Source organism: Zootoca vivipara, chromosome 9 (assembly GCF_965207765.1).
Source record: "Zootoca vivipara chromosome 9, rZooViv2.hap1.1, whole genome shotgun sequence".
NCBI lineage: Eukaryota > Metazoa > Chordata > Lepidosauria > Squamata > Lacertidae > Zootoca > Zootoca vivipara.
The window spans coordinates 4,410,038-4,426,395 of record NC_142592.1 but is presented as its reverse complement, the minus strand read 5'-3'; the positions used below and the strand labels follow the sequence as shown (position 1 = coordinate 4,426,395).

At 43.8% G+C, this 16,358-nt stretch overlaps 1 protein-coding gene across 9 annotated transcripts in view; it reads left to right on the top strand.

Annotated features, from left to right (window-relative positions):
* The first annotated feature begins 7,187 nt into the window (after nucleotides 1-7,187).
* The window catches only part of CD36 (CD36 molecule (CD36 blood group)), a 73,001-nt gene continuing 63,830 nt past the window's right edge, over nucleotides 7,188-16,358 (top strand). For 7 of the 9 annotated variants that reach the window (XM_088652043.1, XM_088652034.1, XM_088652046.1 and 4 more), the window contains exon 1: nucleotides 16,002-16,117. The gene's annotated coding sequence lies outside the window, so the exon portion shown is untranslated. Of the gene's footprint in view, nucleotides 7,382-16,001; nucleotides 16,118-16,358 lie in introns of those variants that run through there. The other 2 variants (XM_088652035.1, XM_088652044.1) reach the window with 2 other exon arrangements.

The window sequence follows — 16,358 nt, the reverse complement described above, 5'->3', positions numbered from 1 at the left end:
TCTTCCCAGGATTCAAGCTCAGCTTGTTTCTCCTTGTCCATCTCGCCACTGTGGCCAGGCCCTGATCCAAGGACTGGATAGAACTGAGAGATAGAACTGAGTGTCATCAGCAGACTGAGAGCACCTTGTCCCCAGCCTCCTAATGACCACTCCCAGCGGGACTCATGAGATTATCTGCATGTAATTGGATCATGGTATGTGTATGTGCAGGGGTGCCAACTTGAATAAAATATTGGGGGGGGGGCAGGCAAGCCCCACCCCACATAATCAATCACATGGCATGACACAGACACACCATTTGAATGGCAGTGCCCATCAGCCTGCCCCCCCTCAAATACTTTATTGGGGGCTGAAGGGACCTTGGCCCCTAGGAGTTGGCTCCTATGTGTGTATGAGAGAGAGAGAGAGAATGGAGGGGGCAGGTTACAAATTTGAATTGGGAATGAAAAAATGACCTGTGGTCTCTGCTCTACAGGTATCAGCAGCTTCTTTGACAAAATGCATTGACCACAGCATCATACTTTGAGATGATGTGAGGCAGAGGGGGTTTTGTGCAATGGTGCTCTACTGGTGAGCACCATTGCACAAAAGAGTACTGTCTCCTCTTATCATACCTGCCAAGCTGCTGTCAGAGAAATAAGGGACCGGGCCGGAAATAGCAGACCGGAAGTAGCGCTGCCGCCATTTTGGAACTGGGCGGAGCATGCTCAGAAGTGACTTTTTTTTTTGATTATATTTATTGGAATTTTTACAATAAAAAAATACCACACAAAAATACAAAAGCTTAAAAAATAGAAAAGAAATATTAAGAGAAACAAAAAAAAAAGCACAAAAAGAAAAAAAGAGAAAAAAGAAAAGTAATATCTCTAACAATATCTTGTCCCCGACTTCCCCGTCCCTCCCCTCCCGGGTCTATTCCGTATCAAATTTCACAACTTCTTTTTTTTTACCCCACACAACAATTTCTATTAAATTTTAAACTACATTACTTTTAACTATTTCTAATAATTTCCTTTAGCCTATAATTTCCCCCTAAAAAGATAAACTATTTCCTGATTCAAATTCTATCCAATCTTATAGCTAAACCTCAAATCCCACCCCCTCCCTCCCCAGGTAGCAGTTTCCCCTTTTCCCCGGCCAGCGTCTTCATACTGTCCAACTCAGAAGTGACTTTTGATGCTGCTTTGCCCAGTTCAAAAATGGCCACCGCGCCAGAAGTCACACTGCAGCCATTTTGGAACTGGGCAAAGCAGCATCAAAAGTCGCTTCTGAGCATGCTCTGCCCAGTTCCAAAATGGCCACTGCGCCAGAATAAACCGGGAAAAAACAAAAAAATCCGTTTTTCCAGCTAGGAACAGCTGGAAAAACGGGGATTTCCCGGGGAAAACGGGAGACTTGGCAGCTATGCCTCTTATGCCCAGGTAGCCATTTTGTGCACTGCACTTTTATTAAGATATGAGTATCAGGACTTCATTTTTTTTCTAACCAGAAAAAGTTTCATATATGGGGTTAGATTTCCGAGGAGTCATTCACTTTCTCACTCTCTCTCACAAATTATCACTTGATACTGAAGTCACTGAGTGACTAACAGGCACAAGAGAATCAGTTTTAAAAGTCACACGGAGGGGGAAGTTGCACTCGGCGTGGGTTGGTCTGTTCTTCTCCAGAATTTGAAAGCTCTTCCTGGTGAAATTCTACTTCCTATGGCACTTGCGGGTCTGGACCTGGCAACCCCATATTTAGCTAACCATGCTCTACTGCAAGTGTGGGGAAACTTGGGCCCTCCAGATGTTGATGACCTGAAACTCCCATCATCCCAGACCATTGTGCATGCTGACAGGAGTTGTACCTCAGCAGCTGCCGGCGGTTGTCAAAGTTTCCTCACATCTGCTTTACTGGTTTAGGCTGTAATCTTAACCATGTCTACTCAGGCATGACTTTTATTAAATTCAATGGGGCTTACTCCCAGGTAAGCGGGGTTAGGATTGCAGCCTTAAACATTTCTCTTTAAGCAAAAAAAAACAGAGAAGCAAGCTGATGTGATTAAGCTGTTGCAGAGTTTGATCTTTCTGTAGATTTCTTGGAAGTGCAGCTGAGTAAATCTTGATTAGCATTTTACCCAGATGGAGGAGGTTAAGTACTTGAGAAGCAAACTTTTAGGACACAGCCAACTTCCCGACTAGGCGAGCTGTAATGTTCTGGTGTTTGAAAGAGTGAGATGTGGCATTTCATGTCCTGCTAGGCCTTAAGGAAGGTAGGTATTTATTGTGATGCAAGGTCTGAAAAACTACATCTTTCCACACAGAGGGGAAATGGCATTTTAGGAAAATAACAGCTATTAATAATATATTAAAACAAGCGTTGTTAGGTGTATGATTTTGAAATTTATTATTAAGTAGGCCAAAGTAATTGATTTATCTCTATGAATTCTTATGCTCTAGTAAATCTCTATTAAAAGTGAAGATTAACAAGAGTGGTTTATTCAAAGCTTCATGCTATTTATAAGCAATAACATCTGGGGAACTGTTTTCCAGGAGGTGAACATTTTCCAGGAGGCTTCTGTGACACTTTTTCTTCTTAGTAGATGTTGCCATTGGCTTGTGAACACTATAGTTTTGGGTCCCCCTCCCTACTTTCTCCTAAGTTTTGTTCTGTTTTTGCTGTGCCTGTGTGGTATCCGGGCCTACAACTTGTTTCCATAATACAATATCATAGTATTGTCTGGACACAGTAGTGGTTGACACACACACACACACACACACACACACATGTCAGAAATCTTGGGGAGAGTTAATCAAAGAGGCAGTTGTTTGTTCTCAAATTTTACTGGGAAAAAATCTGTCTTGAGTAACTTTTGTTTTTATCTAGTTAAAAGACAAAGTGGCTGGAGAACAATTCCACAAACTCTTTGATTTTTAGACGTGCATCTGAGATAAATTCCAAGGGTTCCAAGTAGACCTCTTTAAGTTAATTTGCATAAATTAGTAATGTCTATTAATTCCAGTGGGTCTACTCTGAGTAGAATTTATGTGGCTACAACCCTAAGTGTGTGCTGTAAAGTAATTGATAATTGTCTGTAGGACTGCATAAAGCAGGTTGAAGTAACAAGGTTAAATATCACTATGGTAAATGTTAGCTTTCATGAGCTAATCAAATGAGGTATAAGGATTAGAGTGGTCAACTTGACACTAGATGCGGGGGATAAATCTGATTCCGTTTGTCTTTTAACGCGAACCTACCAAATTCATGCTTCTGAAACAATAAGTGACCTGAAGTGCAGTAATCCTTTGAGTTTCCTGACCCCAAAGTGTGTATGAAAACAGTGCAGTGTTGTGTAGTGGTTAGAGTGCCAGACAAGTACCTGGGAGAACGGAGTTCACATCCCCACTCAGCCATGAAGCTCACTGGGTAACCTTGGGCTGGTCATTCACTCTCACCCTAACCTACCTCACAGGGTTGTTGGGAGGATATACAGTAAGTGCAAAAACCCCTAAGTAATAAATAGAAACTTCTACTAGGGGGAAATATAGGGACCCAGGTGGCGCTGTGGGCTAAACCACTGAGCCTAGGGCTTGCTTATCAGAAGGTCGGCGGTTCGAATCCCTGTGACGGGGTGAGCTCCCATTGCTCGGTCCCAGCTCCTGCCAACCTAGCAGTTCGAAAGCACATCAAAATGCAAGTTGATAAATAGGAACCACTACAGCGGGAAGGTAAACGGCGTTTCCTTGTGCTGCTCTGGTTTGCCAGAAGCGGCTTTGTCATGCTGGCCACATGACCTGGAAGCTGTACGCCGGCTCCCTCGGCCAATAATGCGAGATGAGCGCCGCAACCCCAGAGTCGGTCACGACTGGACCTAATGGTCAGGGGTACCTTTACCTTTACTAGGGGGAAATATGAAAGGGGCTTGTAAAAATGCATTACATTAGGGCAAATTGCTAGGCAAAAGTACTAGGCAAAGGGGCATTTAAAAATGTACCCTTTATGAGTAAAGGACGCAGTTTCATGCAAAACAGAAATGTTAATGACAGGACTTAGAATTGGAAAAAGGAGAAATTGAAACGGACTGATCGATCCAGCCCTCATTGCAGTCTCCTTTCCTTTAGAAAAAGTTTCTTGGGAGAGGGAACAACTGAGACTGGAGAACTTGCAGAGGTCCATAAATAAAATATTGAATAGTATTGAATAAAATATTGTGGGTGGGGGCAGGCCTGGCTCCCTCAAAGATTTTATTGGGGGCTGAACCAGTATACCTAAAGGAGCGTCTCCACCCCCATCGTTCTGCCCGGACACTGAGCTCCAGCTCCGAGGGCCTTCTGGCGGTTCCCTCGTTGCGAGAAGCCAAGTTGCAGGGAACCAGGCAGAGGGCCTTCTCGGTGGTGGCGCCTGCCCTGTGGAATGCCCTCGCATCAGATGTCAAAAAGGAAAACAGCTACCAGATTTTTAGAAGACATCTGAAGGCAGCCCTGTTTAGGGAGGCTTTTAATGTTTAAGAAATTAGTGTATTTTAATGTTTCTGTTGGAAGCCGCCCAGAGTGGCTGGGGAAACCCAGCCAGATGGGCGAGGTATAAATAATATTTATATTTATGACGACTGAGGTTGGGCAGGGAGAGAAAAGCCCTGGGACTCTCCAATATGTACATTTGTAGACAGTTTGCCCCTTGGAGACTTCTTCCAAGTCCCTTTATCACAATCTGCAAAGTTCATAGAACCATAGTTGGAAGAGACCACAAGGGCCATCCAGTCCAACCCCCTGCCAAGCAGGAAACACCATCAAAGCTTTATCAGTGGAGTGTCAAGCTCGCAAATAAGCAGAAACACCATGTACAATAGCTGTGTCTCTTGAACATCAGGTGGTGGGGAGGGAGAGAAGAAATGTTTGCTGAATACCTTCTCCTGATTTTTCTTTTCTTGATCAGCACATGAGCTGTGTCACGGTTGGGAGGAAAACCGCTCCATAAATGCAAGAAACTTATTAAAAGGCTTATGAAATTTGCTTCCGGTACAGTGGACTTTACAGTGGTTACTGATATGATTTAACGTTTATCTGCCTGAGACTTTCCAATAGCTATTTTGGTTGTGCCTCTCCACTAGCCCTGACTGATTAGCCCTTAACCGGGCCACTAGTTACAGAAAGGGATAAGAAATGCAAGATGTAACTCGTAGAGCAAGAGGAACAAAACAGAAGGCTTTTGAAGCTGCAATGGTAAACAAAAAAGAGGAATTAAGATGCAATTCAAGCTTTGATTTATGATCCTGAGTCATCCTTAATCTTGCTTGTCATGTGCTTCTCTTCTTAACATTCAGTGAACTGTAGTGAACTTCCATTCTAAGGGATTGGAACTTTGTCCTCAAAGTGACATTTCTGCAGAAAACCACTTTCAGATGTACAGGTCTTCGTGGATTTCACTGATGCTTACAAGGAGATTGGACAAATTCAGGGAGAGAGCTCTATCAAAGGCTATTAGATTTTTTTTATGGTGTGAAGGGAATGTTCATATTCTCTTAATTTCACTTTTGACAAAATTTGGCAATTTTGCTCTTGGGGAGAATCTTTCAACTCAAATTGTATAGCTCAGCTTTGAACGTGGTTATACCCATTGACACAAAGCAAGATTGGGAGCATAATATCCAGTGCTATTTTTCTGGAAAAAGAGGTGCTGGAACTCACTGTGAACCCCTCCCTTGTTCTCTTAGAACAATGGTGCCCACTGGAGTGGGGCCAGAATTGAGTTCCGTCGAGTTCTGGCTGGGGGAAAAAGGAAACTGATAATAACTATAGGTGAAGGGTTAAGACTCCTGTGGTGAACCTAGATGTTCCTCCCCAGTCATGTTTATTTGGATGGGGAAACTCTGGTCCTTAGATGGTTGGCCTGTGTAAGAACTCTGAATGTCCAGAACCTACCTTTATTAGTCTACAATAGTGATGGGCAACCTTTTGAGCTTGGTGTGTCAAAATTCGCCAAAAACCCAAGCATAACTCAGGTGGTGTGTCACTTTGAGAAAAAACACACCATAATTTCATGATATTTATAGTTTAAATAACAAAAATGTATAATTGTAATATATAAACCAAAAACTAATTATTTAACCAAACCAAACCAAAAACCCCTTATTTATCACAAAGTGCCCAGAGTTGTTTTTGGGGGAGCTGTTGACTAAAGTTTTGGAGGTTTTTTGGGGGGTGTGTGTGTAAAAGCTGCTTTGCTTTGGGGGGGGGGAAATGTCCCAAAGCTGCTGCGCTTTTGGGGGCAGGGGGGGGGAAAGAGGACAGAAATGAATGACGAATAATACCTTCGCTGGAACTAAATGCAGCACCTACATAGTCTGCCAAAGCGCCAGAAAAAAAACAGCAAAGAAAGGGTTAAAAAACCAATCTCTGGCTACCAGCAACAACAACAACAACAACAAAAATCCGGGTTTTTACAGCGGAGACAAGCTGTAGCGGGAGGAGGAGTGGGAGAACAAATGGGGGGGGGGACAACAACAGCAGCGTGAATGGGCCGATGGGGCGTGTGTCAGCAGTGAGGGCTCCGTGTGTCATTTCTGACACACTTTTCATAGGTTCGCCATCACTGGTCTACAAGGTCAGGAGGGATAGAACATCATTGTGAAACTTGGCATTTGTAGGCAATGTAAGTTGGGGAGTTTTCTTTGCATGCTTGGGCAATGCTTGTGGTTGACACTAGCATATTTTGGGTGTGAGAGCAGCAGATGTGATGTTGTGGTCAAAGATAAGAAAAAGCAAAAGCACTTTTGATATGCTTAGGTGACTGAACATGTGTATGAGAGAACTCTGTTGAGAGGGCCAGTGGGTGTGAAAGATGAATGCCGCCTATGAAGTGGCTTGAAAGGAACTAGGGCTGTCCTGCCGCACCTTTGGAAAACACACCACAAGGTGGGAAGGCGGGAAATGATGTGTATGGTGTGAGCACTCTGAGGTTCTAGTGCAAATAAAACGAGCTTCTGTGGGCAGCAAGGAGGCCAGCTGATGTGGGAGTTCATGCCATACGAGTCAGGCAAGCTCTCCTCCAGCCAGCTGCAAAACATTAGCTTCTTGTTAAATGACAGGCCAAGCAAATGCCTTCACCTCTGGCTTGGGGAAAAAATGATAATGAGGCATTGGGAGTACAGTGGAAGAGACACGTGGCCTTACTAACTAGGAAAACCTCTTCAGTTTTCAAGTTCTGCTTTCCCCCTCAAGAAGCAGCCTTGAAAGACGTCACTCTCTTCCAGCAGAATGAGCACATTTTGCATGGGGGATGGTGGAGAGAATGAATGGCCTTCACTCGGGCATGGAAAGGCAAAACTCTGCTTTTTGAAAAAAGACTGCTGTTTCTTTGCTTGAATGACAAGAATGTGCTGGATCCAGAAGGCAGTGCTGTGAGTCAAACTAAATATGATTTCAAGTGCTATTTTATATTGCAATTTTATGGTGTGATTCACGCTGAGATCTACGGGTGGAGGGTAGTATAAAATTTCAATAAAATAAAATGAATACAGTTTTAAGCAGCATCTGCAAGACTGGCTAAATCAAGTTCTCTGGCTTTTTTAAACAGCCAGGGGCCTGAGAACAAGGTGTAAAAGGAGGAAATCAGCACTTCCTGTTTTCCAGTGCTTTCTAGGTACAATTCTGAGCGTTTTTTCAGTTTGCCCCACTGCTTTCCCTAGGAAAACCCACTGTTGACCGCTGAGTTGAAATAAACATCATTCTGCAGAAATACAATTGCCCACTTTTTAAACTCAACAGCAGCTTGAAATACAGAAAGCTAGCAAAGCTTTTCCTGGCTTGGACTTCAAGAAACCAGACTCCTGCAGCCTCTCTGGTTGGATGTTGTTGGACCTCAGTTCCTGTCAGCTCCAGGCAGAATGGCCAACAGTAGGAACCACAGTTCCAAATGTCTGGGGAGCTGCTGTACTCTGGAGGGTTATGGGTTAAAGAAGTAGGGGTGGAACTAGTAAACTGTTACGCCTCTGCTCAGATGAATCTCTGCTTCTTTGGCGATCACTCATAGCCGAGTAAGATTGTCTTCCATAAACACGGTTTTAAAAGTGAGTCCGTAAGTGACTGTGGTGGCCAATTCTGGATCCACACGTCCTTCCACAGTGGGGACATAGTTTTCTGGATGGGAGTTGGTCACAGTGAGGGTTTGCCAAGTGTGCCTTCCTCTTAGCACGTTTATCCCTTTCATCCTGACTGAGTTTGAGCGTCTTCAAAACCCATGACAACCTTTGGTAAAGGCTGTTCTCCAATTGGAACACTCGCAGATCAGTGTTTCTCAGTTGTCAGTGTTTATACTACTTTTTTTTTAAGATTTGCCTTGAGAGAGTCTTTAAACTTCTTTTGTTGACCACCAGCATTACGCTTTCCATGTTTAAGTTTGAAATAGAGTAGTTGCTTTGGAAGACGATAATTGGGCATCCTCACAACATGACCAGTCCAATGAAGTTGATGTTGAAGAATCATTGCTTCAACGCTCCAGATCTGTGCTTCTTCCAGTACACTGGCATTAGTTCGCCTGCCTTCCCAAGTGATGTGTAAAACTTTTCGGAGACACCGTTGGTGGAATCTTTCACGAAGTTGGAGATGGTGTTTATAAGTGGTCCATGTTTCACAAGCATACAGTAAGGTTGCATCTACAGCTAACTAACAAGAGTGGCTGTGGATGAAGTCTTTTGATGGACAGCAGGCACATGGTCTGAATAGGCCAGGGGTAGGCAACCTCAGGCCCAGGGGTTGCCCAATGCAGCTCAATCACCTTCTCAATCCGGCCCGTGGATGGTCCGGGAATCAGTGGTTTTTTGCATGAGTAGAATGTGGTTTTTATTTAAAACACATCTCTGGATTATTTGTGGGGCATAGGAGTTCGTTCATATATATTTTTCCAAAAATAGTCCGGCCCACCACATGGTCTGAGGGACGGTGAACCGGCCAATGGCTGAAAAAGGTTGCTGACCCCTGAAGTAGGCCATGGCTCAAATGTTAAACACAGTGCTATTCTTCTAGAAAAAGAGGTGCTGGTCCTTAGTACCCACAAAAAAGCAGTGGTTAAACCCTGCTTATTTCACTTGTGTTTTCCCTATTCAAAAGGACCAAACTAAATCCCTCCCCCATTCTTTCAGTCTAGAATTCTTCTACCAGGGCTTCCATTCTCTCCTTTGGATGCAATCCAAGATGCTGCAGGCTTTTTCCTGACCATATTCTGAGGCCTGCTAAATGAGCATATTCAATTTCTGTATAATTTAAAGATTTATTGGAACAAACAACCAAGCCTTAAAATGCTACCCAGCTGTTGCCAATGAGGACTCTCTCTCAGGCATCTAAACTGCATGGTGTTCTACGTGGATAAGTGTTGGATAAGGTTTCCAAACTTGTGTACAGGTTAACTTATAAAATTCTTGCGCTGAAACGCCTTTCTCTCTGTGTGTAGGCATTAATAGCAAACCTGTATGCAAAACATAATGGCTGCTCAAGTGGGGATCCATCCTACTGGGGAGAAAGGGGGCAGGCTTCTGGTTTCCTCCATTTCTGTTGGAGTGTTCAGAATCCATTTTTTTCTGACCCTCTAATAGCTGCAGTTCCAGACCCCATGAAACCATCTCCACCCCACCCTTTAAATGTAGCTTAAGCCATGTATCGTGATTAAACAGGGAAATGTGGCAGTTATTTCTCTGTTCTCTTTCTTCAAGGTCTATTCTTTCTCTGTTCCATATCAGCAAGGATGGTGGCAAGGAGAGTGATTGATTAGTTATTTCAAAGGCTTCCATTTTCCTCCAAGTGCCTTCTAGCACAATGCTCAAGGTTTCTTAGGAATTTGTCTTACAGCCACAGTTTTCACAGTCCAGTAGATCTCCCCCCCGTCCAACCCCACCCCAGGCCACCTGAAGAGGAATGGGAAGAGATTCTAGACTGCAGGTAGCCGGCAGGATTGTCATCCTACTTTCTGGCAGGGCTTCAATGACTTCGGCAGTTCACTGTATGATACAAGATTCAGGTGACATTCTTTGCACTAAGATTTGCAGTGCAGTCCTATGAAAGTAAACAGAACTGAGCTCAAAAGTTCTCACTCCAAGGTGAGCATGTAGAGGTTTTCAGCCACAAAGATAAGTTGAAAACTTGTAGAAGGGCACAAGAGTCCTGAAAAAGAGTTAAAAGAAAAGGCTAGTGCTTTGCTCTTTATGTCCAGTAGGTTTTATAGTTCAAAATAGACTGAGCACAACAAGCTATTTGAATATTTCCAGGATTGTTGTTCGGTCAATTGACTGTAAATGCAGTCTATGCAAATTTGGTTAACTGCCTGCAATACTATGGCACCTCTCATATTTATATGACTACTTGAAGATTTTTAAAATTTGTTTGAAGCTCCATAAAGTAAATGGGATTCAATCTTACTGTGTCAAGTCCAAAGTTGCTGTACATTTGTATGTTGGCTGCCTCTAACTGTGACTTCAAGCCATGGATTGATTTTATGTTTTAGTGGACAGACAGTGGGCTAACGGAGTTCTCTGGCCTTTCTTTAACCTTGGTCTTAGGTCAGTTCTCTTCTTACCAATAAGCTCCTTATCAGTTCAATAGTCAGATGCTTCTTAGATAGGGCTGGATGGTGTTGTCTTACAGAAGAAGGGGTACATAACTCACCCACTTAGTCAATGAAGTCTTCACGTGAAAAAAAAAAGACCTTGGTTCTCTGGTGGGTGATGAGGTAAGTTTAATTATTTTGCTTCTAAACGCATCAGTTGGATGACAGTGTTTAGCATTCACATACAAGACACCCCAGCGATTAAACCCCGACATTGGCAGATTGGAGAAAAAACCTTTGAAGTTTTTTGTGATGGTGAGTGGGGGCGGGGGGAAGAGAGAGGAAGTTTCCAAATGCTTAAACTGGAATCGGTGACTTTTTCTAATATTGCCATCCCTGGGGGTGATAACAAGCTGGCTGTCACTGTCATCAGCCATCCTGGGCTGGATCCAGACACATCAAAGAAGCATTTCCGTTAAATGCATTGTAAATTTAAATAGGGAAAATGGGTAGAGAAAAACGGGGCTCCACAGTGCCACCTGGTGGCACAATATTATATCACATACACAACACATATAAATCACTTTTTCTTTACCAAGAAATTCTGAGTCTTTGATATTGCCATTCCTTAGCTGTTCGTATGTATTTTCCTGTCTTGCCCAAAGGTACGTAATGGAAGGCATTAACACTCCTGACCCATCTCCATTGGCTAAGGGGCAGCTATGTGTACAGATGAGGGAGAAATTTGCAATGTAGTTCTCCAGCCAAGTGACGTGCACACAAATGCTTGTACCATGTTAAAGTGTGCATAAAATGCATGCATTACTTTAAGTAACACAAATCTTTTTGACAAGCTGGCATTGGTTTGCAAAAATGTATGCACTGGGCAAAATATCATGTGTATACGGGAAGAAATTTGCAATAATCTGCTGGTATCCCCCCCTACAAAGTCACACTTTTTTAAAAACAACAACAACAACAACAACAACAACAACAACAACAACAACACTAACTGATATGGAATTGTGGAAAACCAAAACTAAAATTGGGGGAAAAAATGAGAAACTGAGAGAAACCAAAATGGACACATTTGCCAGGGTGGCGCTGTGGGTTAAACCACAGAGCCTAGGGCTTGCTGATCAGAAGGTTGGCGGTTTGAATGCCCGTGACGGGGTGAGCTCCCATTGTTTGGTCCAAGCTTCTGCCCACCTAGCAGTTCGAAAGCACGTCAAAGTGCAAGTAGATAAATAGGTACCGCTACAGCGGGAAGGTAAACAGCATTTCTGTGTGCTGCTCTGGTTCGCCAGAAGCGTCTTAGTCATTTTGGCCACATGACAAACGCCGGCTCCCTTGGCCTATAGAGCGAGATGCGCGCCGCAACCCCAGAGTCGTCTGTGACTGGACCTAACGGTCAGGGGTACCTTTACCCTTATCTTTTAGCTACATGTAATGGGAAGATTGTGGGTGTCATTACCCCTTAGCACCTCAATAAATATTGAGATGTGCCACCCTTATTCTGTGCTTCATGAGGTGCTGACTGCAGAGGAAAAGAGAGGCTACAACTTACTAGACAACCTATATGCTCAGCCCCAGATCACTAGAGATGCAGGTTGGTGGCATCAGAGAATCTTGGTATAATGTGTAGTTTGTTAGTTGTAGGTTGTCGTTTTGGCTAACTTGGAGCCCCTCAGATGTATGGGGACCAAAACTTCCATCAGTTCCATCCAGCATGGCCATGGCACACAAATGCAAGGGAGACAGTTATACCTGCTTCAAAAATTCAGTTTAATCTCTCTCTTTCAGAAGGCTGACTTAGGGCCAGTGAAAAATATTGTTCACATTTCCTTTTCCAATGTTTATGTATTAAAATGGAATGTAAAAACATTTAAAAATATGAGGGTGTGTGTGTGTATTGTTGCCCATTCTGCAGGCTGGTTGTCTAGTGTTTCTCTTTTTATGAACTTCTGTATTTCTGCATTTCACTGTTAAAAAGGCCATTGGGGTCCACGTTTGCAATAGCATTCGGAGACATTTTGTCCCTGGAAATTGTAGAGTCCTTGGGGCGATTATGGTTTAATACAGATTGCTTAATGGATATGACTTTGTGTACTTTAGGAACTGTTAGGATTCCACCCCAGTGCTTTGTTTTGTCCCTGCAAAAGTTTATATGGCAGCACTTCCCTTCTATTTAATGGACTTAATATTCTTCCCATTTCAGGGTTACAAGGAACCATATCTGTCAGCATTCAAGCACCTGGGTCTATTGTTTTATGTTACCGTACTTTCCAGAGGGCAGAATATGTCATGGGAAAATGGTCCCAAATTATTTTTTATAAGGAAGCCTGCAGTTTAAATATTATATAGCAACAACTTGTTGGGTCACAGCCATACTTGGATGTAGCCCATTACATTGTTAAGTGTTTGGAAACTAATTCACTTCAGCCCTTTGGGGGGAGTTATATAACTTCTGTAATGGCCAATGATGTTTTGGATGGTTGGTGGAGAATTTGCCCCCTATCTGAGCCCTATGATCAGCAGCAGAGGCCCTGCTTGCAGACCTTACATGGTGGGAAGATGAAGTGAGGTCTTCTTCATGGTGGCTCTGTGGTAAAACAGAAACCTGTCAGAATGTTTATCAGCTCCATCTGGTACGCAGGCTGAGACCCTACCTGCCCGCGGACTGTCTCGCCAGAGTGGTGCATGCTCTAGTTATCTCTCGCTTGGACTACTGCAATGCGCTCTACATGGGGCTACCTTTGAAGGTGAACCGGAAACTACAACTAATCCAGAATGCGGCAGCTAGACTGGTGACTGGGAGTGGCCGCCGAGACCACACAACACCAGTCCTGAAAGACCTACATTGGCTCCCAGTACGTTTCCGAGCACAATTCAAAGTGTTGGTGCTGACCTTTAAAGCCCTAAACGGCCTCGGACCAGTATACCTGAAGGAGCGTCTCCACCCCCATCATTCTGCCCGGACACTGAGGTCCAGCGCCAAGGGCCTTCTGGCGGTTCCCTCGCTACGAGAAGCCAAGTTACAGGGAACCAGGCAGAGGGCCTTCTCGGTAGTGGCACCCACCCTGTGGAATGCCCTCCCACCAGAGGTCAAAGAGAACAACAATTACCAGACCTTTAGAAGGCATCTTAAGGCAGCCCTGTTTAGGGAAGCTTTTAATGTTTGGTGGATTTCTGTATTTTAATATTTTGTTGGAAGCCGCCCAGAGTGGCTGGGGGAACCTGGCCAGATGGGCGGGGTATAAATAATAAATTATTATTATTATTATTTATTTATTATTATTGGAGATAGTTCAGTATCCAAGGATGCTAACTCTATAAAATAAAGGATGGAGATGGATGTATTGGTGGTGATGGGTAACTCTGTATGTGAGAGGGCACGCAAACTAGAAAAATAAGAGGAGTAGTTGCCTCCACAGATCACTGTGGGGAGTAATTTTAGACCCAAATAGAATTTTTTTACTGGAAACTTTCTAACTAGCCCTTGGCTAAATTTCTAAAGAGGATCTCAAGCTGGAGAAAGAAAACAGGAAGTGAAAGCACTGGAAGGAGAAGTGACTTCAGTTATCCTCACATGTTCTCAGTTTGCAAAACAGCACCCTCCTGCTCTCGGTTGTCAGGATGTCGGGAGGAGGTGCAGGGTTTTAAAAAGCCTAATTAGCTCCACCCCCAATAAAATTCAGCTCAGGTGTTCCGCAGGTTAGGTTGTGGTGATCTGCAGTCTCTCATTGGATCAGGGAACGAGGCACAGGTCTAGATAGATAGATAAACTTTATTTCGGCCATAGGCCCATAATGTACTGCAACCAAGAATAAAACAGTATAAAACCGACATACATAAAAACAATCAGACAAATTAAAAACATAAAAGAATCAGAACAATCAGGCAAAATTAGTCCCTCATACAAGGAACTTATGTACAACATTTTTAAAACATTTCAGGTCTAGTATTTTCTGTTCCATAGGCCTGGTAAAATGGTGATTTATTTTTTTTAAACTTGTCCATGTGTCTAATATATTTCTTTAAATGTTTGTGCTATTTCTTTAGGAGTTTTAAGGTTTGCAAATGTCAGGAGCTGGAGCCGATGGTAGATTAATCAAAGAAAAACACAGGGTCAATGAAGTTAACCAAAACAGAGCAGGCCTAGTGATCCCAGCAACTCTTCCCAATGAGGCAGGTCCAACGACGGGAGGTTTCTGCCTTCCCAGCGCTCCCTAAGGCTCCTTCCCTGGTTCCTTCCCCAGCAGCCTGAAGCTCCTTTGCTTGACTCTTTTCTCCACCGCCAGCATTTTTCTCTGTGTTCTAGGAGACTAGTGAGGAGCTTGTCACAGCAGCAGCAGCAGCAGGAGACCCACTGACTTCTTCAGCAGCCTGCCTCATCTCTGTCTCTTTGCCCCCTCCTCTCCAACTTCCTCTTCTGCTTCTGATTCCGGACTGCTCTCTGCCACAGTGTATTCCTGCTCACTAAACCCTGTTACATCTTCTGCTTCTGACACCTCCTCCTCCTAGTCTGCTCTCTCTTCTCCCTCTGACCATTCATTGTCACCCCGCCACCAATCCCTTCGCTCTGAGCCTTCTTTCCCTGGGCATTCCCTTTGGGATTCCCCAGCTGGTGCCTCTCATCACTTCTCTGCATCCAGCCTCTCCATGACAACAAAGAGAGAGAGAGAGAGAGAGAGAGAGAGAGAGAGAGAGAGAGAGAGAGAGAGAGAGAGAGAGAGAGAGAGAGAGAGAATGCCTTAGGTTTCCATTTACGTGGAATGTTTCCTGCACTTACAGGGAGGCATAGCTTCTCCCCCATCCACTTACATGCTTATTAAATGACTCTAATTGAATAGATGCTTATAGAATAAATCCACATTGGGATTTAACATAAGTTATTAAACGGGATGAAATGCAATGGTTAGTTTTAATTAGAAACGCAAATAATCTGGGGTCTCAAAGCCTATACCTATTGAGCAGGGTTGAGACAAAGGTTGCATGGAGGGTAAAAACCCAGCTCCAAAACCATGTTGGGGGCAAAAACCCTCCCAAGCCATACCATTCAAGGGAATCCAATGGGGGGTATCATAAGAGGGGAGGGGAATCCTAAAATGGGGCATGACGTATGGCGAAAGGGGGGTCGGCTGTCACTTTTAGTTTATGATGGATGTATACCTATCATTTTTTCTTCATTTGGGTCAAGTGTAAATCCATAAATAATTTAGTTAGGTAACAGGTTCTGCCAAACTTATATAAATGTTTGCATAACTGTCTGAAACTGTCTGATAGAGAGGACTCGGGCTGAACCTGATTACTACCCAAGAGTGAAGGAACGTCCAGATGCGCAAGGATAATTTCTGTTAGCTGGTACGCCTGGCATTATCTGTCTGAACCAGAACTGCGTGTCATGTGTCACATAGCTAGCAATTCATTGGTCAACAAATAGACCTGAAGGGCTTATATCACCAATGTGGTGCATGAGGGGCGGGGGGAAGAGAAAGGACCAAGCCAGAAGGGACCTAAGACCCTGTTCACATGTTCTGACCAGACCATCGACCTGTTTGGAGATTTGATCGATCTCCCAGCAAGGGCTGGAGAGTTGGTGAGACAAGTCTTTTTTTGTAGTAGATAGGCGAGAAGCAGCGTTACTAATCATGTATATTGTGTGAGTAATGAAGGCTTTGAACTTTATTGCTGAATGAAGTATTCCCTTGGGCTGGAGGGTGCCTGACTATTTCTGGGAGAAATATATAAGATCTGCTGGAGGTGATATGATTTCCTGAGCTCTACACTTGTGAACTAAGCATCTGCAGAAGAGAGAGAGGTGAGGTGAGGTGACCTTG